The following is a 26,242-nucleotide window of genomic DNA, read 5'->3' as shown; positions in this document are numbered from 1 at the left end:
AAAACAAAAACAGAAATAGGCATGCTGAATCAGCAAAAACAAATGATTTCTAGTACAGTACAATGAGTTAGTTTCTTATTGGGTACATAGAAAATATTCTCTATTTCTGCAATCACCTTATATTATAATTTCTTAATTACATAAGAGTAAAAGAAACCAAGTCAGACTTGCTCATTATTATTATCTGAGCTTACATCAAAGTGGCTGGAGTACAGAATCTGTGAATTAAAATTAAGTGCTTGCTGAACGAGTGAATAATTAAATAGGACAAATAATTGTATTTCTTTTCCACATGCTATTTCCTCTTAAAATTTAATAATAGGAGTATACAAATTAGGATAATTGTATTGTCTAAATTAGTTAAATTAGTATAAGCAATATAGTAATACTACTGCTGTAAAAAAATTGTTATATTCTTACATAAGTTGATACCCACATGTTCTTAGGATGTGCTTGACCCATAGTGAGCACTCAATAAATGTTAGAGGTTACCATTATCTGTTCTCAACCAAATTAAGTTGTGTCGGAAGACTTCTGAAACACTACATCTTCATATATATCTAAAGTTATGCAAGTCCATGTTAGTAGTTTGTTAATTGATCAATACTTCAATAAACACTTTGAAATGTCTGGGATTTTGCTTTTGCTTCTGTTGAAATTATTTCCTAATATTGTTTTCAGAGCATTTCTCCAGAGGAAATAACATGATGTTTTGCTCTAAACCCATGCAGAATAAATGATCTGGAGTCATTAGAATATGGTATTATGCACAAACAACTAGACAGGAGTTCTATTACAGATGATTAGTCAACCGTGAATACAGCACCCAACAGATGGACAGCTCCAATGTACCACATGAATTATGTGCTTTACAGCTGCAGCTCTGGTAAAAACTAAAATGCTGTTGATGAACAGCTGCAGTTTTCTTAGGATTCTAGACAAGGGATACCAGTTAAGTTTTTATTGCCATAGCACATGGCATAGGAAGAACTGATTACCTTGAAGAAAGGCTTTATAAAAAAAACTTTTATAGTGCGCTGTGTTAATTTTATATTTAAGAGACTTTCCATATTTACTTTTGAACACCTGCACTGTATCTGATGTGTAGTTTATGTGCCTATAACTCAAAATGAATAATGTTAAACTTGTTCAGGCTACTAGCTAATGGCAGGCAAATGTGTTTTACGTGGGTCTACAAAAAGACAAAAAAATGTGTTTTACGTGGGTCTACAAAAAGACAAAAAAAATGTGTTTTACGTGGGTCTACAAAAAGACAAAAAAATTAAATTGCTGAGATATTAAGATTTTAAATAGTCAATTGCTTGTGTTCAGTAGCTGAATAAAACCAGTTTGCATATTTATTCTCGATTATGGGTGTCTCTCATTTCAAAAGTAATTTCAAGGACCATTGTTGCACTCTACCATCTCAGTAACAAGTCCTCCAAGTTCTGGTACATCTGAGTACTGAATTAAGTGAGAACTGAATAGTAAGCAGGTCCATGTTGGAATTAGTTTAAAAATTCATAGTACTAGGTTAAAACATACATTTTATGCTAATATTAAATATCTATTTTTCAGAAGATTATAATGCTTTTATTAAGTACAACTTTACTGCAGATGAAACTTAGCGCTTTTGTTTTTATGTGTGGTACAATGTTATTTCATATAATTTTTTAAAAGAATTTCTTTTGTTTGTTTGGGGTGGTTTTATTTTTCTTTCATTGTCTATATATATAAAGCTCTGCTAAGTATATTCTCATCTTTAATACATATTAATCATGTTTGATGAGAAACGATCTTATTTTACATAATTTTGAAATCTGTCATGAGATAAGAAAGAAGTATCTAAATATTTAATTTTATAAAGATAAAAGGCATTTATTTTATGAGAATAGAAGTATTTCCATTAGAATATAGTCTAGTAAAATCTCTTTAATTTGTCCTAAAGTAAATCTCATAAATAATATGAAAATGCTTCAAAAATTTTAATAAGATGTAAAACAGTACAATTTAAATATATTTATTTTCATGAGTCATTTTAATACTTTGTCCTCTCTTTATTGTAAATTACTAATGCTTTATGAAACTAAAATACAAATGTATATTTTACTAAGTACGTATGCTAAATATATACATGTGTATTATTCACTTGAAAGTTGAATGTTTGATATATATATATATATATCACTTTCCAATAATCTTAGGTGTTGGATGTATACAAATGAAAAAAGGATATGCTATATTACCTCAAAGAATTTCTTATTTAATAAGAAAACACAATTATTAACATATTAATAGCACAGAACACAAACTATTATACTAAGTATATTATTAAAATATAAAGATACAAAAGTAGGGTAATTAATTCTGCCTGGAATTAATTACCTGGAATTAAGAATACCTGATCAATGACTGGTAACATAAGGAAGTTTACAACTCATTCTCTGGAAGCCGTGGCCATATCTTATGAATAGAATATGCTAATTTACCGTCATTTGTACCATCACTAAACCTCGGATATAGCCTTGTAATTTCACTCACAATTCTATATATGTAAATTCTTTATTTACATGTGTATTTCTTCAACTAGACTATGATATACTTGGAATCTAAGAAATCTAAGAAATAATTCTCACCATTGTTATATTCTCAGGAGACAATGCCATGCTTGGAATTTATAAGTTGCTCCATATTTCCAAAATGATTTTATTGGCATGAAATACATGAATAACTATAAATTTTAGGGTTACTATCAACTACTTGTTTTTTTTTCTTTTCAGAGTTGTGATATCATTCAACTGAAGAATGAATTGAAGGTAACCCAAAAAATATAGCCTTCCAAAATGTAGAGATATCATTATGCTTGTATAATGAGTTAGTATTTTAACTATGCTTTATGTTTAATTACAAATGAATATTTATACGAATGTATAAATATACATAAATATATGTAAATAAATAATTAGTCACAATAATTGTTGTTGAAAGATATTATTCTTATATTTTTAAAATATATATTTTAGGTTACTATTAGTTTACATTTGCATTTTTTGATACCCCATAAACACTTAAAATTGTATTTTTAAAATTAATATTTACATTAATGTTTTCCCTACTATTAGTATGACACTTTTTTCTCACAATTTGGTATTGCTTTCTTCTCATTTTAACTCATTAAGTAATGTTCAAATCTCTCTTTTTACAATGCAGATATAGAATATTTTTATTAATAAGTTCTATTGGTCAATGATGATATAGACAAAGATTTAGTGTTAGAATATCTAGTTTATAATAACTAGTTTAGATACAATGTTACTTACAATAGGTACTTGCTACTGACTAAATGTTTTTGTCCCCAAAAGTCACATGCTGAATCTCTAACCCCTAATGTTTGAAGATGGGGTCTTTGAGAATCAAGGTTAAATGAATTTATGAGAATAAGGTCCTCATGATGGAATTAGTGCCCTTATAAGAAGAGATGTTAGAGAGCTTGGTTGCTCTCTTTCTCAACGATGTAAGAACACAGTGGGAAAGCAGCCATCTGCGAGCCAGGAGGAGAGTCCTTATAGAACTCCAGCATGCTGACACTTTGATCTTTGACATCTATCCTCCCAAACTGTGAGAAAATAAATGTCTGTTGTTTAAGTTGCCCAGTCTGTAATACTTTGTTATGGCAGCCAGAGCTGACTAATATAGTACTGAAGAGTACACATGCCAAATAGTAAAGTAATTTCTCATGTTAGAAGACAGAGAGGATTTTCATTGACTATTTCTACAATTTAGCTTAAAGATATCAGATACGAAAGAAATTGCCTGTGTGTGTATGTATGTGTTTGTATGTATTTGTATGTGTGATTTTACTAATATTGGATTTAAAAAATAAAGGTACTTCTTTGAGATAAGTATGAGAAATCAAGGAGCATGGTTTCTGTGAAGCTTGTTAACTATTGAGATAATAAAATCTAAGTTACATCAAACCATTCTACTCTTTTCCTTCATCAATTAACTTGTCAGCTCTAGAGACCATAAACAGTGAGAGGTTGTCCTGGTAACAGTAACAAATATAAGGCAGTCTTTCAAAATGTTATAATGTTTTTGTCCATCTAATAGCAATCACCAATTTGAGAATGTGTTAATCAATTAATATTTTGCACAGCAAATTTTCCAACTAATATTTAATCAAATATTATCTATTATCTGGGGTGAATTTTATATTTTTATTAATTTTATATTTAATGCATAGGTTCAAAATATAAATGTATATTTTATTTTGTCTAAATATTCGTCAAAAAAGAATACATGATGTTTAATAAAACATGATGAAGAAAATGAAGAAAAATGAATGGAAATGCAAGTATCACATGTGAAAAGCTATCTTAAATATAAGTAATCTCTAAAATAGGAAATATTCTCTTTATTTCTCATTAGTATGTCCATTGTAACATCCAAATCAAAAGCATAGAGAAATAATTCTAGGTAATTATAAGAATTTTTAACATTCTAGTATCTAAATAAAGTTTTTATAAAGTTCTTCAAAAATAGAAAAATATTTAGATATAGAACAAAGAAATGCACGTGAGATTTGTATCTTAAACCAAAGATACGTAACTGCTGTGTGGCTACAATTTAGTCTCAGTTAAAACCAGTGAACTTCTCTAACGTGGAGATGCTTGCCAACCAGGATGATGTGGGGTTTACCTGTGGGAGAAGCAGAAGCCCAAAGAACACGATAATGACTTCAGGATTAGTGAGTCAAACTGCTATTAAATCTAGTTAATTTAGCAAAACCCAATTAGCCAAAGCCAGTTCACAGAAATCCAATTGCCAAATAGCCACTTCAATTAACTTACTTGTTACTTTTAATTATTTATAAGGTTTCCTTTAACTCATATTAATTATAAAGTGTACTATAATTCATATTAATTAACACAATAATTCAATGGGATACTCAAGGTTTCTGACATTTTAGTTGACCTTACCTTTTTTTCTCTAAATATCTGGGTGCTGATTTCAAAAAGATGTGAGACCAAAGGGAAGAGAAACTGTTGACATTATCCACATTGGCCTATAAACAGTTAATGATATAATGTTGGTAAATATATAAGTTGGTGAAAATTTTAAAAATGGTTTTATCAAAGGATGAAATAGCCATTCAGGATATTGAGTTTTAGAAGAAAACTTTTGAGAAATTGACTTCTTTCTAGCTACTATCTTTGTTAACAGATTGCCAAGTGTCCATAGAGAGCCGATTTCTAGCTTTGTTAAGATGCAAGACCAGGTTCCTAGAGCAAATACTGACCTAAACAGGGAGATAAATGCTCAACAGAAGGTAAGAGGTACTTAAAGTTTGCAAAAACTTTCAGTTTAACTTGACCTTTGTAGCAGAAACTAAGCCACAGGGTCTTTTCCTCAAATTTTAATCCAAATGTATCCTTTGATTTGCTTGGGAGAGTTAGATAAACCTTTTACCTGTATATGAGAATTTATTTTTCTCCAACTAATACTGCTAAATATCAGAAACTTACTTGGACACATCATTCATCAGTCTCATCAGAGGTTTTATGGGAATCTGCATATATTTGTATGTAATAGAAAAGAGAAAAGGACGTGCAGATAACTCCAAGACTGGGCTTGTAAATATTCTTCATTCAAGCATGAATTTTTAGCAAGACAATTAGAATGAATTATATCATCTGAAGTACTACAAAAGATGAAAAATGGCCTGAATTTTTTTATTAAAAGCATAGTTCTGAAATAAATTAACTACACACACAAAAAAAGCTTGTCTTAGTAAAATACAAAATAACATTTTCCTTGTTAAAAAAGAGAACAGATAACACAACTGGATGAGATAAAAAGAAGTATCAAAAGATAAAATCAGAGTGCTCCTAACCACTCTGCCCAATTCAAACTGATGTTTACTCAACAGGGATTTCTGGTCAAGATGGCAGAGTATATAAATGTTGTGCTTGTCTCCTCTCACAACCACATCAAAATTACAACTACGGAACAACCAATAACTAAGAACATAACAGAAGAAGCCAGCTTGAAACAGGCAAGAGGGGCAGAGATGTGGAATGGACTGGTCCCACACTAGTGTGTGGTGGTTAAAAATTGGGAGGGAGGTCTCGATTGCAGAGATCCCCCTGGAGGAGATAGGGGTTCCAGCCCCACACCCGGCTCCCCAGCCTAGGGTTCCAGTGCTAGGAAGAGAAGTCCTTGCAACTTCTGGCTGTGAAAACCAGTGAAGATTATGGGCTAAATGAGACAACGGGTGGCTGGATTTTCTCTTAGAAGTCTTGTGTATAGACTTACTCACTGATGGACTCACTCACTCTGAACTCCAGTGCTGGGGCAGCTGCTCAAAAAGTGTCAGGGACATCTGGGACATCTGGGGAGGAACTGAGTTGTCTGGCTTCATAGTGAAAGTTGGAGGGACAGCTTTCTCCCAGACAAGTACTGGTAGAATCCATTATTTCTTTGTCAAGTCCTTCCTCCTTCCCAATGTGCAGAAGCAGGCAGTGCCATATCTGAGTCTGCATCAACTGGGCTTACATCATGTGCCCTGCCTGGTGATTCCCTAAGACCCTACCCCCGCAAAATGTGGGCCCACCCAAGCTGCTTCCAGTGGCTTTTCCATAAAGATGGCCTGTCTTGGCTCATGTTGCCTACTTTCCTAAAATCTCTCATAGGTTCGCAAAACCCAGACAAGCAGCATCTGGCCTTGGTATGTGCTGTACCTATTGCTGAGCAGCCCCAAGTCCTGCACTAGTGGCAACCAGCCTTGGTTTGCTATTTTGCCTCTCAAGGCACTTCAAAGCCTAATGCAGGTTGTGGCCATCTGAGGATTTCTTAGTGGCTTATATCTGGTGAGTTCAGCAGAGTTATAGTTTGCAGCTGAACTTAATCCATAGCAGGCTCCCCCCGCAGAAGGCCCTGAGGCTGGCACACCTGGTGGCCTGCTAAAGACCAAGCCAGAGCAGCACCTGGGGGTGCATTTGAGGACAACACACCCAAAAGGAAGACTTGGCAGGGACCAGAGCCCTGCTAAAGCGAATCCTGCTCCATAAGTTCAGCCCCTGCATAACAGCTCCTCCGTTGTAGTCACTGACCAATCTTCACAAAGTATCAGCCCAAGGGTCAATCCCTCTCAATTGATATGCAAATAGCAATCAAGGCTCAATTATAGCAGGAAGGTATACTCAACCCATACAAGGGACACACCTGGAGCACCTGGCTCAGGTAACCAGGGAGACTGAGCCACAGGACCCCACAGGACAGCTACAACATAAGGCCACTCTATTAAGACAGAGAAATATAGCAGCCCCACCTAATACATAGAAATAAACACAGGGAGGCAGCCAAAATGGGGAGACAAAGGAACATGTCTCAAATAAAAGAACAGATCTCCAGGAAAAAAAGTAAACAACATAGAGACAGCAATCTACCAGAAGTAGAGTTCAAAACACTGATTATAAGGATGTTCAATGAACTTAGGGGAAGTTTAGATGAACTCAGTGAGAACTTTAACAAAGATAGAAAACACAAAAATGGAGAGAGAAAACAAGCATAAAAAAGAACCAGTTAGGAATGAAGAATAGAATAATTGAAAGAAAGAATACATTAAAGGCAATCAACAGTAGATTAGATAAAGCAGAAGATCAAATCAGCTATTTAGAAAATAAGATAGCAGAAAATATCCATCAGAACTGCAACGAAAAAAAATAATTTAAAAAGAATGAGGATAGTTTAAGAGGCCTCTGGGACAACATCAAGTGTACCAACATTTGCATCATAGGGGTACCATAAGGAGAAGAGAGAGAGCTAGGAATTGAAAATCTATTTGAAGAAATAATGACAAAAAACTTTCTTAATCCGATGAAGGAAATAAATATACAAGCCTTGGAAACACCAAGAGTTCCAAACAAGGTGAAGCCAAAGAAGTTCATCATTAGAGGTTCATCACACCAAGACATATCATTAAAATGTCAAGATTAAAGACAGAGAGAATCTTAAAAGCAGCGAGAGAAAAGCAGTTACATTTTCAAGGGAGCTCTCATAAGACTATCAGCTGATTTCTCATCAGAAACTTGCAGGTCAAAAGGAATTGGCACAAAACATTCAAAATGATAAAAAACAAAGACCTGTAACCGAGATTATTCTACCCAGCAAAGCTATCATTTAGAATCGAAGGACAGATAAAGAGCTTCCCAGACATAGCTAAAGGAGTTCATTAACACCAAACCAGTATTACAAAAAATGTTAGAGGGACTTCTTTAAGTAAAAAGAGAAGAGGAGAAAAAAAGAGTAAAAATATGCATACTGAAATGGTAATAATTACATATCTATCAACAGTTACTTTAAATGTAAATAGATTAAATGCTTAAATCAAAAGATAAGATGGATAAATGGGTAAGAAAACAAGACCCTTACATATTCTGCCTACAAGAGACTCACTTCAGATCAAAAGATACACATAGAATGAAAGTAAAGAGATGGAAAAAAATATTTTATAAAAATGGAAGCAAACTAAAAAGATGTGGTAGGAATACTAATGCCAAACAAAACAAGACTTTAGAACAAGGCTTTATCAGGAAACAAAGAAGGATCAAGTAATCTCACTTTTGGATATGTATCCAAAGAAACACAAAACACTACTTTGAAAAGACCTGTGAATCTATATGTTCACTGTATCATTATTTACAACAACTATGATATGGAAACAACCTGGGTATCTATTAATGAATGAATGAATAAAGAGGTGGTACGTTATACAATGTAATACTATTCAGGCATGAAAAATAATGAAGTCTTGCCATCTGCAACAACATGAATAGACCATGAAGGTATTATGTTCAGTGGAGTAAGTCAAACAGAGAAAGATAAATGTCATATAAATTCACTTACATGTCGAATCTAAAGAACAAAAGAAACAAACAAAATTAATAAACTCATAGACAACATTTTGATAGTTGTCACAAATGGATTAGCCTGCTATGGATTAATGGGAGGTAGGTTGTGGAGGTGGGGTGAGTGAAAAGGAGGAAGGGATCAAGAAGTACAAATTGGTAGTTACAAAATAGTCATCAGGATGTAAAATATATTGTAAGGAATATAGTCAATAATAATATTTTAATAACTGTGTATGGTATCAGATAAGTACTAGATTTATTGAGGTGATCACTTTGTAAGTTATATAAATGTCTAATCACCATGTTGTACACCTGAAACTAATATTGTATGCCAAATGTATTTGGAAAAAAAAAAAGATAAAATCAATGAAATAAATCTTATATTAGGAAATTTGTAATTGTTACACCTAAAAAGAAATCATTGAGAAAATAATCAATCTATTATAACCATGTATTTATCTAATGCATGTAAATAATGAGAGTATGATAACTTGTAAGGAACTTATTTTTAAAGTTCACTGGGTACATGACTATACATTTGTCAAAGCTCACCAAATTTTATGCTTAAAATTGGTAAAATCATTGTGTATAAATTATACTTCAATAGAGCTTAATTTTTTAAAGAAAAAATGTTTAATGAGTATTTCCTAAAAGATAATAGACTAATTTTTCAAATGCTTTAATATATAGTATAATTGTAATATACTAGCTAGTTGCTATTGATTATCATAATTGTCCAAATTTTCTTTTAAAGAAACGTGAAAAAAAATTAAAAACAATAACATTTGATTTAAAGAATTTAGAAGATCAATATCCAGAGACTCTAAGGACAATGCCCACTAATCACAGTTTTTAGAGTGTGAATGACAAAAAAATAGGGGCCTCTGGATTTAGTATAAGTCTGACGATCAAGAAGAATGTAAGCAATAGAGAAAAGACAAATACTACATGGTTTCCTTACATATGGAATCTAAAAAACCAAAACAAATGAATGAACAAAATAAAACATAAACAGACTCACAGAAACAGAGATTAAACTGATGTTTTCCAGAGGGAAGGGGCTAGGAGATGGGTAAAAAGGTGAAAGAGAGTATAATCAATAATAATGTGATAAGCTTTCATGGTGATAGATTATTACTAGACTTAGTGTGGTGATCACATTATAAAATATGTAAATGTCAAATTATTATATTATATACCTGTTATTAATATAATATTGTATGCCAATGATACTTAAATAAAATTGATTATGAAAAAAGAAGAATATAGGAATAAATTAGATTCAGATTTTGCTGCACTATCTATATAGGGTATGTAGATATTTCAATAATGATAATTAGGCAGCCTTTTTTTTTTTATCCATAGATACACTACTCTGAGGTGTCCAAAGCATTTTTCTTTTCTCTCTATTGTCAATTATACCTTCTAATTTAATTTTTATTCATAGATAGCAGCTCTCAGTATACTACATAGAGAGAGTAAAGGAAAAATAGTCAAAAGAACATTGTATCCTAAAATGTAAAATTTCATATGCTGCAGCAAAGGAAAAAAAGAATACTGAAAAAAGTTTATGGTCTTGTGTGAGGAAATTGCCTTTTATAAGCTGCTCCTGGACATAGAATCAGTGTAGACAGCAGTATACTCTCCACTAAACACAAAATACTAGGCAGCTCTAACTGAAGACTGTACCTTGGTTAACAGTGCCATACCTGATGACTGGATAAAAGCTAGTGTGTATGACCATGAATTTGCTCTTTATATCCAAGTAGGCAAATTCACATATATGTAGTTAAACACTAAGAGGATAAGTGACTTTCCATTGACTCTGTTGGCAAAAGAATCTAAAAGGATTGTTTTCCACTAATGAGAAAAAGGGGAGCAGAATGAGAATTATGGAGAAGAACAACAACAAAATTAGAACTGATACTAGAATTTTTTTAAAAACTTAAAAATTTTAAGAGAAATTATAACTCTGAATATGTTAGTAGAGATTAAAATTTTATTTCCCATATTTTCAATAAAATTTAAGCAGTAATAGTCTCTTTACAATGGTAAAAAGAATACAATGTAGAAATTGACTAAAATAAGAAAATCTAAAAAAAATAAAGATTGCAATAGCAAAATTAAAATCGGCTTTGAGAAACTTTGACAAATGGAAATTTATTTACTGATTTAAACAATTTCAAATACTAAATTGAGAATATTTCTCAGAATATGAGAAAATAACAGTACTCAAATATGAGGAATACAGACAGAATAGATTAGAGAAATCTATTCAAGTAGAAAAGAATTTTTTCTGAAGAAAAAGACAGAATAATTTAAAGAAAACTGATAATCAAAGCTAAAATGGAAGAAAATCTTCCTGCATTGGACAATTATGATTTCAGGACTAAACAACAAAATCTTACATCTAAACCCAAAAAGTTACGTACAACACAAAAGCAAAATCATAACAGCTTCAAAAATTTATCTATATCATCAAATTTCAGGAGATATCTAAACAGTATTATTAGTATGTACAGTGTTTAGAGTGGAAAGGGTAATATCTCAAGGACTCTATACCTAAATAAATGATTGTCTGTGAGCAGACAAATGAAAAACAATGACAAGTTTAAAGATTCTAGAAAATACACTACTGAATATTTCACCCAAAATGAAAGAGTAAATATTCTTTAGAGAACAAAATAATTAACCAATCCAAAATTTGGATTAGAAATACAGAACAAATATAGTGGAGGATGAGAGCCTTTGCACAGTTGGCAAGCAGAACATTGGGATAATGTTCCATGTAGATTATAACTGAAAGGTCTTTGCTGTTGCTATCTAATGAATTTTAGAAAACGTAGGCTTCCATGGGTTGTCAATATTCTGTCACTTGAAGCTAATAGCCAAGTATGTCTCTTGGATCTTTTTGACAAAGAGACAGCTATGAAGAATGTATACACATACTGCACAGACACAACATTCAGGTGACTAAATTCCAGCTCATTCAAGCAACCACCTATGTCTGTACACTTGTTCCTTTGATGTCAAAATTAAACTTTGGGACTACATAGATGACTTTCTAATAAATTTCATCCCTTCTTTGCTCTTGTCTATTAGAAGCTATGGAAGATTGTATAGCAATGAATCATATAAATGGCAAATATAATTGAAGGAATTTTAAAACTAGTAAGAAGTACATAAACACATGTTTACATTGACATCTTAATATGGTCATTGACCTGTCTTTTTCAGCACCAGGCAACAGTCCGACAAGTGACCACTGTAAATTTGTATCTAAAGAGAGACAAAATTCTGCTGAGAACAGACAGAGTTTATCATCTGTTTAGAAGATACTAATAACCACTTCTTTGTCTACCTGCAGGGGATAAGTTTCATACCTTACTCAAGTAGTGGAAGACAAAGATATCTTTAATAATTATATAAATTATCCAATAATCAAAGATTTGGAAATAAGTAAAATACCCACCATCTTCAGGTTTATTCTCTCCAGACTATAAAGTAGTTAATATACAATAAAGATATAAAGCAAAAATATGTCAATTATTCTAGTATGATCCAAAATGAACTAAAACTGTAGAAAAGGAACTAAGGAATGTAGATAACATCTGGAAAACTGTTCTTTAAGTTTTTAAAATGAAGATGAGATCTTAAACTTTAATTTTATGCTTATACACCAAAACCAATATTTAAATGTTACTTCTGTTCTAAAATACAATATTAAAGATGGAAAAGTAAAGTTTGGAACTAGAGGATGGGAAAATAAAAGTGTACGAAGAGTGAAATGAATATGGACTACACTAATATATAGAAACAGATATAACAAATCGTTTAATAATTATTAAATTAAAAAGTCAAAGAAAATATTTAAAAATATACTAGTGGTAAAAGTAATAGCACGTCTAAATATCTCATTATTAATTCCATTTTAATTTAATGAATCCTTATAGGTTATAGGAAAGTAAAAGAAATGTCAAATTATTTGTCTCATATAAAGGAAAGTCAAATAACATAATTTGTCCCATCTTTTGATAATTTATATACATAAAATAAAAAAAATGAATTTTATTGCTTACAGATAGTCACCACTTTTCAAATCACTAGCAAATATTTTAAAAAATCAACTTAGTTAATATGAAAGACTCCCAAAATGGACATTATCAGAATGCATAATATACAAAGCAAAGTAGTATATTTCTAAATATTTAAGTTATAGTAGTTCAATTCCAAAATGGATGAAATTTTGAGATTAAGTCAAAACAATAAATATCAACTACATGTTGTTTATCAGTGTTTTACTTAACATAAATAACTTGGAACAGTTAAAAATAAAAGATGACAAAAACATGAAAGTAAATTCATCTCAAAATTAAACAAGAGCAGTAATTGTATTTGCAAACAAAAATAATACAAGGCAAAGACTATCCATTACTAGAGCGATGCAAAAATAATATATTTTGTGGCAAACTTTGAGCGTAAGGTCAGGACTGTAATCCATGAGTTATCTTGGGGTAAATGCTGAAGCAGCAAGCACTGCCATGTTTCACACTTGTAGATCTCATCTTTGGAAGCAACGTGAAGTTCATCAGAGTTAATGGAATATAAATAGTAAATTTACAGGGTGATGTCAGAAACATGGCAGAATGAGAGACGTCCCTGGATCTCTCCCCTTGAAACAACAATAAGCTGAACATCTAAAACTCAACAAAAAAAACACCCAAACTGCACAACAGCATGTCTGAGCATGGGATCTGTGCATAAGAGCTACCGCAGGTCAGAAACCCAGGTGTCGGATGGTGGACTGGGAGAAATAAAGAAGGTGCCTGTTGTAGCTGGAGCTCCCAGTAGGAGAGGGAGGGAGAAAGTGTGACGAGTTCCCTGAACAGCCCTGCCTGGGAGTGCTGTGAGCTCTATGCTGCCAATGGCAGTGCACAGTCATCAGGTTAGAAGGCAGAGAAATGGGGACGGCAGAAAAGTGGGGAAGACAGAGAAAGGCAGTTGAATTAATTTTACCAGCAGTTGTTGCAAAACCAAGGCTGAGCCGCAGCCCCCATCCCCCAACCCAGAGGGCCCTCCCCCACAGCCTCCGAGACAGAACACCACAGACCCCCAGGGGAATCTGAGAAAACACTATCAAAACTGTGGCTAACACTGACAGGAACTGAGACTAAGGGTAGCGAGCTTGATTTAACATCTATAAGAAAAAAAAGACATTATTAAGACTTTATGTAAAACAGAGATCCAAGAGGCTTAGATGTCACCTACTGGAAATCAAAAGAAAAACATCTTCCTTGCAACAGGCTTTGGAACATGATATAGTAAATATTCTTTCTGGAAAAAAATACACTTCTATTAATATACTTCCATTAATGTCCAGGCGGAGAAATAGTCCATGAACAGCCAAAGTGACAAGGCATCTCAGAAAGAAAGAGAAAAATCTCCAGAAAATAACCTTCAGACATAGAAATATGCAACTTAAATGACAGAATTCAGGATGGTACTTCTGAAAAAATCCCAGTGAGTTCCGGTATAAGTCATATCAACAATTTCAGGAATTGAAAAAACAACTAGATGAGCAGAATGAGTTTTTTAGCAAGGAGGTTGAAACCCTTAAAAAGAACCAAACAGACCTTTTAGAAATAAAGAATACACTGCAGGAGTTGAAAAATGAAATAACAAGTTTGGGAAATGGAGTCGACCAAATAGAGGAAAGGATCAGTGATATCGAAGACAAAAATCTAGAAATAAATCAGAATGAAGAAAAGAGAAACTGAAGAATAAAAAATAATGAAAGAGAAATACAAGAACTAGCTAATACCATCAGGAGAGGAAACATAAGAATAATGGGCATTATCGAAGGCGAGGAAAAGGGACAGGGACTAGAAAGCATTTTCAGACAAACAGTGGATGAGAATTTCCCAAATCTAAAGAATGAGCTGGAGCTTAGAATTCAAGAAGTCAATAGAACACCCAATTATCTCAACCCAAAAAGGCCTTCACGAAGACACATTGTATTAAAATTATCAAAAATCAACAGCAAAGACAGAATTCTCAGGGCAGCCAGGAAAAAGATGGTAACCTATAAAGGAAAACTCATTAGATTATCGTCAGACTTCTCAGCACAAACCTTATAAGCCAGAAAGGAGTGGCATCTAATATTCAAACTATTAAATGAAAGGAACTACCAGCCTAGAATAATGTATCCAGCTAAGCTCTCCTTTAGATATGAAGGAGAAGTAAAGACCTTTCCAGACATACAAAAATTCAAGAAATTCTTCACTACGAGGCCTGCACTACAGGAAATACTGAAAGAGGTCAGCTCACCTAAAACGAAATGACAAAAAATATATATAATTAGGAGTAAGGTGACTAGCAGGCTGATAGAAGTAAAGGAGTGCAACCCTTATTAGGAACAGGGCAGTATAAGCTTGAAAATAAAAAGAGATTTGCTGTAGCAAGATAGTAATGAATGTTCAGCATACATAGGGACAAATTGAGACAACAATTTGACTAAAAAGGGGAAGATTCAAAGATCTAAATATGCAAAGGGGAATGGAGATAAGGCACATGCAGAAGAAAATGGATAACTGTATATATATATATAACTATCTTTTACATATTCATAATGGTAACCACATGCCAAAGATTCAGAACCAAAGTATATAACATAAAACAAGAAGGAACAGAGGGAAAACCCACAAAAGCCAACCAGAATAAAGAAAACAGAAACACAAGGACAAGGAAGCAATGGAAACACTGAACTACCAGAAAGCAAAAGATGAAATGGCTATAAGAAGACATATTTCAATAATTACCCTAAATGTAAATGAACTGAACTGACTAATAAAAAGGCACGGAGCTGCAGATTGGATCAAAAAAACAAAATTCAACTATATGCTGCCTCTTGGAGACACATCTCAGCTCCAAAGACAAAGATAGACTCAAAGCGAAAGGGTGAAAAATGATATTTCAAGCAAACAGCATTCAGAGAAAAGTGAGAGTAGTGGTACTAATATCAGACAAAATAGTCTACAAAATAAAAAAGGTAAAGAAAGATACTGAGGGACACTTTATAATGATAAAGGGAATCATTCACCAAGAAGACATAACACTTATTAATATCTATGCTCCCAATCAGGGAGCCCTGAAATATGTAAAGCAATTACTAACAGAACTAAAGGGAGAAACAGACCAAAACACAATCTTAGTAGGGGACCTAAATACCCAATGGTCTGATATGGACAGATCATCCAAACAGAAAAAACAGAAAATCAGTAAAGAAATGATACATCCTTAAATGATACATTAGACCAACTGGACATAATTGACATGTTCAGAGCGTTCCATCCCAAAACAGCTGCTTATATATTCTTCTCTAGTGCACATGGAACATTCTCAAGGATCGATCACATACTGGGACACAGAGATAGCCTCAACAGATATAAGAGGGTTGATATCATACCAACCATATTCTTCTATCATAATGCTTTGAAACTAGAGATCAACTGTAAAATGAAAGTGGAAAGAATCACAAATACATGGAACTTAAACAACATACCACTGAAGAATAACTGAGTCAGAGAAGAAACAAAAAGAGAGATCAAGAAATATATAAAAAAAGAATGATAATGATAGTACAGCATATCAAAACTTTCGGGACACCGCAAAAGCGGTCATAAGAGGAAAGTTCAAATCATTACAGGCCTGTCTCCAGGAACCAGCCCAAATAAACAACCTAATGCTTCATCTTAAACTAGAAAAGAGAGAACGAATGAAGCCTAAAGTCAACAGAAGGAAAGAAATAATCAAATTAGAGCAGAAATAAATGAAATTGAAAACAAATTAAAAAAATAGAAAAAATAAATGCAACAAAGAGCTGGTTCTTTGAAAAGTTTAATAAAATTGACAAACCCCTGGCTAGACTCACTAAAGAAAAAAGAGAAAGGACACAAATAAACAAAATCAGGGATGAAAGAGGGGAAATTACGACAGACACTTCAGATATACAAAGGATCACACAAGAATACTATGAAAAAGTATATAACACCAAATTTAATAGCCTAGAAGAAAGCATTATGATAAGAGAATATGGTTGGTATGATATCAACTCTCTTACATCTGTTGAGGCTATCTCTGTGTCCCAGTATGTGATCGATCCTAGAAGAAAGGGACCAGTACTTAGAAAAATACAACCTTCCTAGACTGAATCAAGAAGAACTGGAAAATCTAAATAGGCCTATCAGCAGTATGTAAATTGAAAAATCATTAAAAATCTACCAAAAAGTAAAAGTCCAAGACCAGATGACTTTACCAGTGAATGCTACCAAACATTCAAAGAAGATTTAATACCTATTCTCCTCAAACTCTTCCAGAAAACCAAAGAGGAGGCAATATTTCCCAACTCATTTTATGAGACCAATATCACTCTGCTACCAAAACCTGGCAAGGATAACACAAAAAAAGAAAACTATAGACCAATATCCTCATGAACACAGATGCAAAAATCCCATATAAGATACTAGAGAACAGAATACAGCAACATAGTAAAAAGATTATATAACATGGTCAATTGGGCTTCCTCCCAGAGGCACAGGGATGGTTCAACATACACAAATCGATTAATGTGATATACCACATGAACAAATTAAAAAATAAGAATCATATGATCATATCAATAGATGCGGGAAAAGCCTTCGACAAGATACAGCATCCATTTATGATCAAAACACAACAAAATCCATATAGAAGGAAAGTACCTGAACATAATAAAGGCTTATATGACAAGCCCTCAGCCAACATTATACTTAATTGTGAAAAACTAAAAACTTTCCCTCTAAGATCAGGAAGAAGTTCAAAAATCCATAACATTCCTATACTCTAATTATGTGACACTTCATTAGTCCAGTTGGTCTAATGTATCATTTAAGGAAGTGGAAAAAATAATTCTTTTTGCAATTGCAACAAAAAGAATAAAATATCTAGGAATAAAACTAACAAAACATATGAAGGACCTATATAATGAAAACTATAAGACCTTGTTAATAGAAATCAAAGAAGATGCAAAAAAATGGAAAGATATTCCATGTTCTTGGATTGGAAGAATCAACATAGTTAAATTGATTTTATTACCTAAAGCATTATACAGATTTAATGCAATCCCCATCAAAATCCCATCAGCATTTTTTAAAGAAATAAAACAAAAAGTCATCAGATTTGTATGGAAGCACAAAAGACCCCAAATTGCCAAAGCCATCCTGAGAAAAAAGAATGAAGTTGGAGGCATAACTCTGACTGACTTCAAATTATACTACAAAGTGATAGCAATCAAAACGGCATGGAATTGGCAGAAAACAGACACAGGATCCAGTGGAACAGAATCGAGAGTCCAGAAGTAAACCCATATTTACATGAACAAATCATTCTGACCAAAAAAAAAAAAGCCAAAAAGACAGTGGAGAAAGGAAAGCCTCTTCAATAAATGGTGCTGGGAAAACTGTAAAGTCACCTGCAAAAGAATGAACTTAACTGTTTTATATCACCACACAACAAATTTAACTCAAAATGTATTCAGAACCTGAACATAAGACCTGAAACAATAAAATGCATAGAAGAAAACATAGGAACTAAACTCAAGGACCTTGGACTTAAAGAGGTTTTTATGAATTTAACCTCAAAAGCAAAGGAAGGAAAGCTAAAATAAATGATTGGGTTTACATGAAACTAAAAAGCTTCTGCTCAGCAAAAGAAGTCCTTAACAAGGTAAAGAGACAACCATCTCAATGGGGAAATATATTTGCAAACAACGCCTCCAATAAGGGTGTAATATCCAAAATATACAAAGAACTCATACAACTGAATAACAACCAAAAAAACAAATGATCCAAACAAAAAGTGGGCAGAGGACCTGAACAGACACTTCTCCCTAGAGAACATAAAAATAGCCAACACATATTTGAAAAGATGCTCAACATCGCTATTAGGGAAATGCAAATCAAAACCACAGTGAGATACCATCTCACACCTGTTAGAATGGCTATAATCAACAGGACAAGTAATAACAAATGTTGGAGAGGATGTGGAGAAGCAGGAACCTTCATATATTGCTGGTGGAATTGCAATTTGGTAGAGCCACTATGGAAAACATTACGGAGTCTTCTCAGAAAACTAAGAATTGATCAACCATATGATCCAGCAATCCTTCTACTGGGTATTTACCCTAAAGTCTTGAAAACTCTTATCTGAAAAGATATCTGCACACCGATGTTCATAGCAGCATTATTCACAGTGGCAAGGAAATGGAAGCAACCAAAGTGTCCTACAACAGATGATTGGATAAAGAAGCTGTGGTACATATATACAAAGAAATATTACTCAGCCATAAGAAGAGATGAAATACTATCTTTTGCAACAACATGGATGGACCTTGAAATAATCATACTAAGCAAAATAAGCCAGACAGAAAAAGTTGAAAATCACATGATATCACTTATATATGGGATATAAACCTAAAAGCAACAAATGAACAGGACAAACAAATAGAGACTCATGGACATGGACAATGGAGTAGTGTTTACCACAAGGTAGTGGGGAGGGGAGAGGGGAGAAGTCGAAGGGGGAAAAAATTTTAAATCATTTCTTCAATTAAAAAAATAAATTAAAAAAATAAATTTACAACTTTTGATATTCATGGAATCTGTGCACTAGAAAAGCTACTTTAATTTTTTTTGGAAAAGGCAAAATGTTGTGTTGTATATTTTTCAAATATATGAACAATTTCATGTATCCTAACGTACAACTCCATGTCTACAATTCCTTTTTTCTAATTTTTCATTGATTCGATTAGTGAACATCTATTTTTCTACGCAATTTAGTTCAAGAATCACCTTTTCTCTAAACTCTCATAATGCAGTTCACCCCTTCTAGACTTCCCAACAACCTTTCTTTGTTGTACCATCTTTAATAAATATATGTATTAAAATACTTTTTATTTTTCAATTAGTGTTGGCATATAATATTATATTAAGAAATACAGTCAATAAAATGCTCATTTTTTATTTATTAAAGTTCTTATCACTCTCTACAATATCTATTCATCTGTCAACTTATCCAGAAAGATTGTGAGTTCCTCAAAGTTGAGATACTACATAATATTTATCTTTATGGCAAAGATGAGCTAGTCATTCACAAAATCTATTTTATCTCCTTCCTGGACATACTATTAGACAGTATTTCTCTGTCTTCCTTGTAGTTGGGTGTAGCTCTAAGTTCTAACCAATGGAGTGTGGGTAGAAGTGATGCATACACTTTTAAGGCTTTGTCTAAACAGTTTCCCTTGTCAACTTCGGTGCTGTTTTCCTTTCCCCTGGCTTGATGCATATGACTATGATGGCTTGGCTGCTGGAAGAAGGTGGGTTCCCTAAGTCACCTCTGTAAGAGAGTTGTGTCCTGCAAATTAGAAACATAGTTTTGGACTTCTCCCTAGAGAAAATTAATATGATAAAACTTCTATTGTAGCAACCACCGAAATTCTGTGGTTTAACTCACTGGTAAGTATTACACAATTTAATGCCGTTTTTGTATCTGCAACAGCTGGCATTTAGAAAAATCTTAATAGTTCCTTAAATGAACAAGTAATGTCCTTAACTATCCTTCATTCAAAATAATAACATAATTCTTGTGAACATAAAATATTTTTCGCCTTCCAATGTATTTTTTTTCTTAATGATCTGAAATTTAATGAATAATCAGTCAGTTACCACACCATTCAGAATCTTATGAATTCTTTGGTTTTAATATTTTTAGTGAATCTGGGGAAAGAATTGAGTTTAAATATTATTCATTGCCTACTGACTTAATTTTCTTAAAAAAATATTTTAATTTTTTAAATTGAAATAATCATTTCAGATTATAAGTTTATCTTAATTTGGAAAAACATTTATTAAGTTTGATAATACTCATAATTTAAATTATTACAGAATATATGGAATTATTGCTGTATCAAAATGCTTTATCAATAGTGCTTTAGCAAATTTCATTGCTAAAGTATAATGGAATATTTTTAAAGAATTATTTAATGGTAATACATATATTTTTTATAAACTATGTTGATTGTAGATTCTACAAAATATGTAAATAGAATATAAGAAAATTCTGTATTAATTATCCTTGCAATACAGTTTTTATTATCATGATATGTTCTTTATATTAATAGACTTTATATTACTGACAGTTGTTTAACCCATATGCTTTATTATTAACTTACAATTTTGATAATTTGACTCATATTAATTGAGATCTAGTGGTGAAATTAAGGAGGTGGAGATGAATATAAAACAAAGAACCATCAAAATATTGAGTATGCAAAAGTATAAGGGTAATAAAAAAAAAGGGAAACAATGAGAGAATCTGAGGCAGAAAACATGACTGAATAGGCCAAGAGCAAAGACTGAACATGATTGGAAAGCTGAGATCAAGGCCCAGAATAAAGGCTTTAGAGAGGAATAAGAATACTTTGACTCATGAGGCTGAGCAAAATGAGGTTATACATAAATATAAAACTGTTTCAGTGTTGAAATAGTAAATAGGTCTTACATTTTACTTAAGCAGGAAATCAGTTTGTTTAGAAACAGGTTTAGAAAAAGAGAAGGGAAGCTGTAGGGAATTTGATAATATAAAGGCAGAAAGACAAGCTACTAAAAGTAAATTATAAGGGAGAGTTGGTGGATCAACAAGAGACCATGGAGTAAAATCTGACAAAAGTGACCAAAAAGGTAACTAGACTCAAATAATGATGCAACAATATAATTTTGGGGATAGTGTATAAATACATACCTACTTAATTAGATATTTTATTGAAGTAGTAAAACACAGGGTCAGTGATATTTTTTTAATATATTTCAATTAATTCAAACATTTTCTGTTGAGAAATAAACTTAAGCATGTTAGATCTACTCAAAATTTTCATAGCATGACAGAATAAGATCAATTGACCAATGGTATTCTTCGTTATCTAATAATAGAGGATATGAACTGAATGCTGATGCTATTTTAATATTTAAGGGGACACTGAAGTAGAAAGGATATTTACAGTCACAAGCAAAAGAGACTAATAAGTGAAGGACAATAATGAATCATTACTTGCATGTGAAACCTACCAGGGGCTTTTAAGCACCATATATGTAGTAAAAACAGTCTTACATAAAACCAAATGGTGGAAGAATTGAACCAGCATTGTGACAATGATCTTTTAAAAGTTAGGCAGATCCTAGTTTAGAAAAACTGCATTTCTTTTTGGAAGCTGATTTAACTAAAGTGAATCATGGCTGAAATTCAGTGACAACTTGTGATGTGATTCTGCTTGCTATGTCTTTACCAGGAGAGAGGATCTCAAAACTTTAGTTGTATATTGAAAGAAAAAATTACCAGCATATAAAGCCATCAGAGAATTGTAGAGGAGATAAATAACTTTCCCCTTCCCTTCACTCAATAAGTCAATGAATGTTGCTGTTCCTGAGAAAAGAGGAAGTTGGTCAGAGAGAGACAAAATAGGTAGAAAAAGAGATGTGGTCGAGATATGTTTAAACATGTAATAACAGAAATAAGCAGAGCATATGCGACAGATGGTATTGTGTGAGATCTTTGTTGCCCATTTTCCTGTGGAAAGATGAATTCCTGGCCAAATGACATCAAGCTTAGCTATGTGACTTGCTTTAGACAATAAAAGTGAACAGAAATGGGTGAGAGCCATCACCAGATTTTGTTGTGAAGGTGATATGAGGCAGGGCATTGGCATGGGACATGAGCAAGAAATAATCATTTTGCTTTAAGTCACTGAGATTTGGAGGTTATTTGTTACAGCAACAAAATTTAGCCTATGCAATATTGTATATCACTTTTTGCTAAACAGCACTAAAAATAATTCATATAGCACTATAGCTCATCTTTTGAATAAGAGAACTTCAGAGAAAACATTCATCAGTGCATTTGGGCAAGTACTCTTTCTTAACAAAATTATAAAGAGATGTCCAGGGAAGCACTGTTTACAGAATGAAAGGAAACAAATGCCTTTGCAAAGGAAATTCAAGCAAAGTGGTTCTTAATGGAAGGCAGAGAAGGAGACTAGTATCTTGGAAATCACAGTATGACAGGTAACAATTAAATGGATATATAGAATGGGAAGGAGCAATTATTCCACAATTTTTATAAATCCAATTTTGTGTTCTATTTGAGATTCATTTATCAATGGAGTCTATATTTAGTTTCATTTTTTTCTTGTTCTATATGCCCTTTCAAAAATATACGATATTTAACTACTACTACTTATAGGTGAATGGTTCATAAAATTGGTGTCCACCTCAAAATCCACCCCTTTATTTTTGATCTGTATAACCAGTCACTAAATATCTCTACATGATATTGCATAGGCACCTTCCAATTTTTCATCTGTTAACAGAACTAGCATTCTTTACTGCCTAGAACAAAAATCTGGGAGTTATTCTAGACACCTCTCTCATTCAATTGTGGTTAATAAGTCCACTTGATTTTATTTCTTTAATGTTCATTTGATTAGAGCCCATCTTGTCTATGCTCCTTACTATTTCTCCTGAAATGTTACAATTATATCTTAGTTTCTTTGTCTTCAGGATCACTGTAAGCATATCAGCCCTCAACACTATCATCTTATGAGTATCACAAATGTAAATCTGACCATATATATGTGCCTCTTCTGTTTTTAAACTCTTCAGCGAATCTTTACTTTAAAAAAAAGATAAAAATTTGAAACTTGTAGTACATAAATCCAAGCTCTTCACGATCTTCTCCAGTTTTTTCTCTGAAATAATTTCCTACCATTTCTTTCATACAACTTGCACATGAAGCTTATTAACCACTTTCACTTGCAAAATATTCCTTATTTATAAAACACATATTGTATGTACGCCTGTTAGAAATATGGTAAAAGAATACTCAGCTATATTAAAAAATGACATTTACCATATTTATTCTGAGAAAGCTTTTCATCTCTAATCTTTAGCAAAGCTGTTTCAATTATTTCTTTGTTTCTTTATTCCTCTGATGTATGTGGTACCCAGACAAAGAAGGTAAGTATTGATAGTGCCTGACACCACGCAAAATCATCTCAACCACAAATAAACGGTTTTCTCCCATGGCATATGTAAGCAGATTTCAGAAGTACATTTTCACAGTGTCTATATCGACACAAAAATGAGTTGTTGTTCTTTCATAGTGTGTGTACAGTACATATAGCTTGTGAAATACAGTGCTTTTAAAGGAGACTTCACTCATATCTGATTCAGGGAATTCACTTAAACTGACAAAATAATTTTAAATGAATCAAATTGTACTAAAATAAAAAAAATTAGGATAAGTAGTTTATGTATGTGCCTCAAGCTGAATAAGCAGCTCTCTATTTTCATGTTTGTCACAACAGTGGGTTTCAATGGATGAATGACTTTGAGATCACTTGAAATGCCTCGCAGTTTATCAAGATGGTAGGATAAAAATGTAGAAAACAAATATACCCTTGTAGATATCAGCCCAAACAAATCTAGGAGCAAAAATCCATTGCAGGGAATTAAAAATAAATTATGGGCCACTAGACCAAGCAATGATTCTTCACTCTTCTTAGCTTTAATTTCAGTCATACTAAGTAAGAGTGGGTTAAAGCCAGAATTCAGACAACAGTAAAGGGAAATAAATCTGTTCACTTTATTATTTTTTAACCTGCTGAATTCTGACATTTTACCTATGATGAAAAAATATTTAAAACTTCCTAAATTCAGAGCACCTTTTGTTATATACCTTACATTAATAAATCATTTAAAAATTTTGAATATTATATTTTCTAATATGCAAAGCTAAATTTATCTGATTTCCAACATTTCCTAGATGTATATTTTAGGTAAAAATATTTTATACTTGACTTATTTAATAATTCTAAGCACAATTACATTTATTTTTACTCTCTACCATTATTGAACCTATGCTCAAGTGACAAGAACTAGTTTTATATAAATCTAGGAAAATTATACTTTGGAGAGTAACTATTTTATTGAGCAACATCATAAACTCTGTTGAAAGCAAACAAACTAGTTTTTCTAAATTGCACTATTGCTTCCCCACCATTCAGTTGAATAATTGAGTTTGTCATATAATACCTCAATGTCACTTAAGATTACCTCAGGTCTGAATTCCCAGAGAGCATTGAGCATGCTAATAGTGAATAGAGCAAATGATAAAGAAAGATGAAGAAAAGCAGTCAAACAAATAAACAAAAAGGAAAAAAGTTTGGATAGCCTGTGTACACAGTAGTAGAAATAAAGATAAAAGCTACACCAAGAACCTTCACAAAGAGTAGTTTGCACTATTTTCTCTGTTTCCTTTTTCTTCATTTCATTTCAACCACCCACTAAAATCTGATTTTTCTCCTCACCAAATTTACCTTTTTTAAAAAATGTATTGATTAAGCATGGAAAAATTCAAATATCTCACTTCTTTCTAGAAATTTACTTACAGTGCTATCCATCTACATTTATTATTCCAATCTTCTGCTCATTCAATATTTTTATAGACTCCTGTAGCTTTTAACAACTCAATGTCTCAGTAACTAATAATATATGTTTGTGTCTATGAAGAAAGAGTAAATTTAAAAGTGTCTCAGAATTCCCTTCTCCCCAAATGGAACAAGGTTAGTTAAAAAAAAAAAAAAAAAAAGGCGTAAAGTATAATTTATTTAACTTCAAACACTGAAGGTCAAAGAAATGGGAAAATGATTTTGGCACAAAGAACCAGAAAGATTTTATGCCTGCATGCGTTGACTCCTCAGAATCCACACTGTTGAGATGACTAATTCTGTAGTTTCAAAAATAAGCTAAATTTTCTGTTAAACCAATTAGATGGAAGTCTATATATGTTTGGACTATTGAAATTGGTGGCTGGGGAGAAAACAGTGAAGTTAGGAAAGCAGATAAGGAATTTGATTCTTTAAGAAGGAAATTAAATCTTGACAAAACAATGCACACATAAGGGTACAGTATGTAACACATAATTGTGTGGCGTCCACCATTCTATAAAATAATTAACCTAGTAAGAGAGGAGAACAGAGTCCAGATATTGTAACAAAGCCTGAACACATTTTGACTAAATAAATCCTTTCCACCTTACAATGTCTTTTAGCTACAGAAATGTCAGGAACACAAAATTCCTGGCTCTCCCTCACAATGTATTTAAGAGGAAAATCAAACTGGTATGAGATATAAATGGAGAGAGAACTAAAAGATTATAAAATATATATACATGTATACATATAT

Source organism: Pteropus alecto, unplaced genomic scaffold (genome assembly GCF_000325575.1).
Source record: "Pteropus alecto unplaced genomic scaffold, ASM32557v1 scaffold104, whole genome shotgun sequence".
Lineage (NCBI taxonomy): Eukaryota > Metazoa > Chordata > Mammalia > Chiroptera > Pteropodidae > Pteropus > Pteropus alecto.
Note: the sequence above shows the minus strand (reverse complement) of the source record.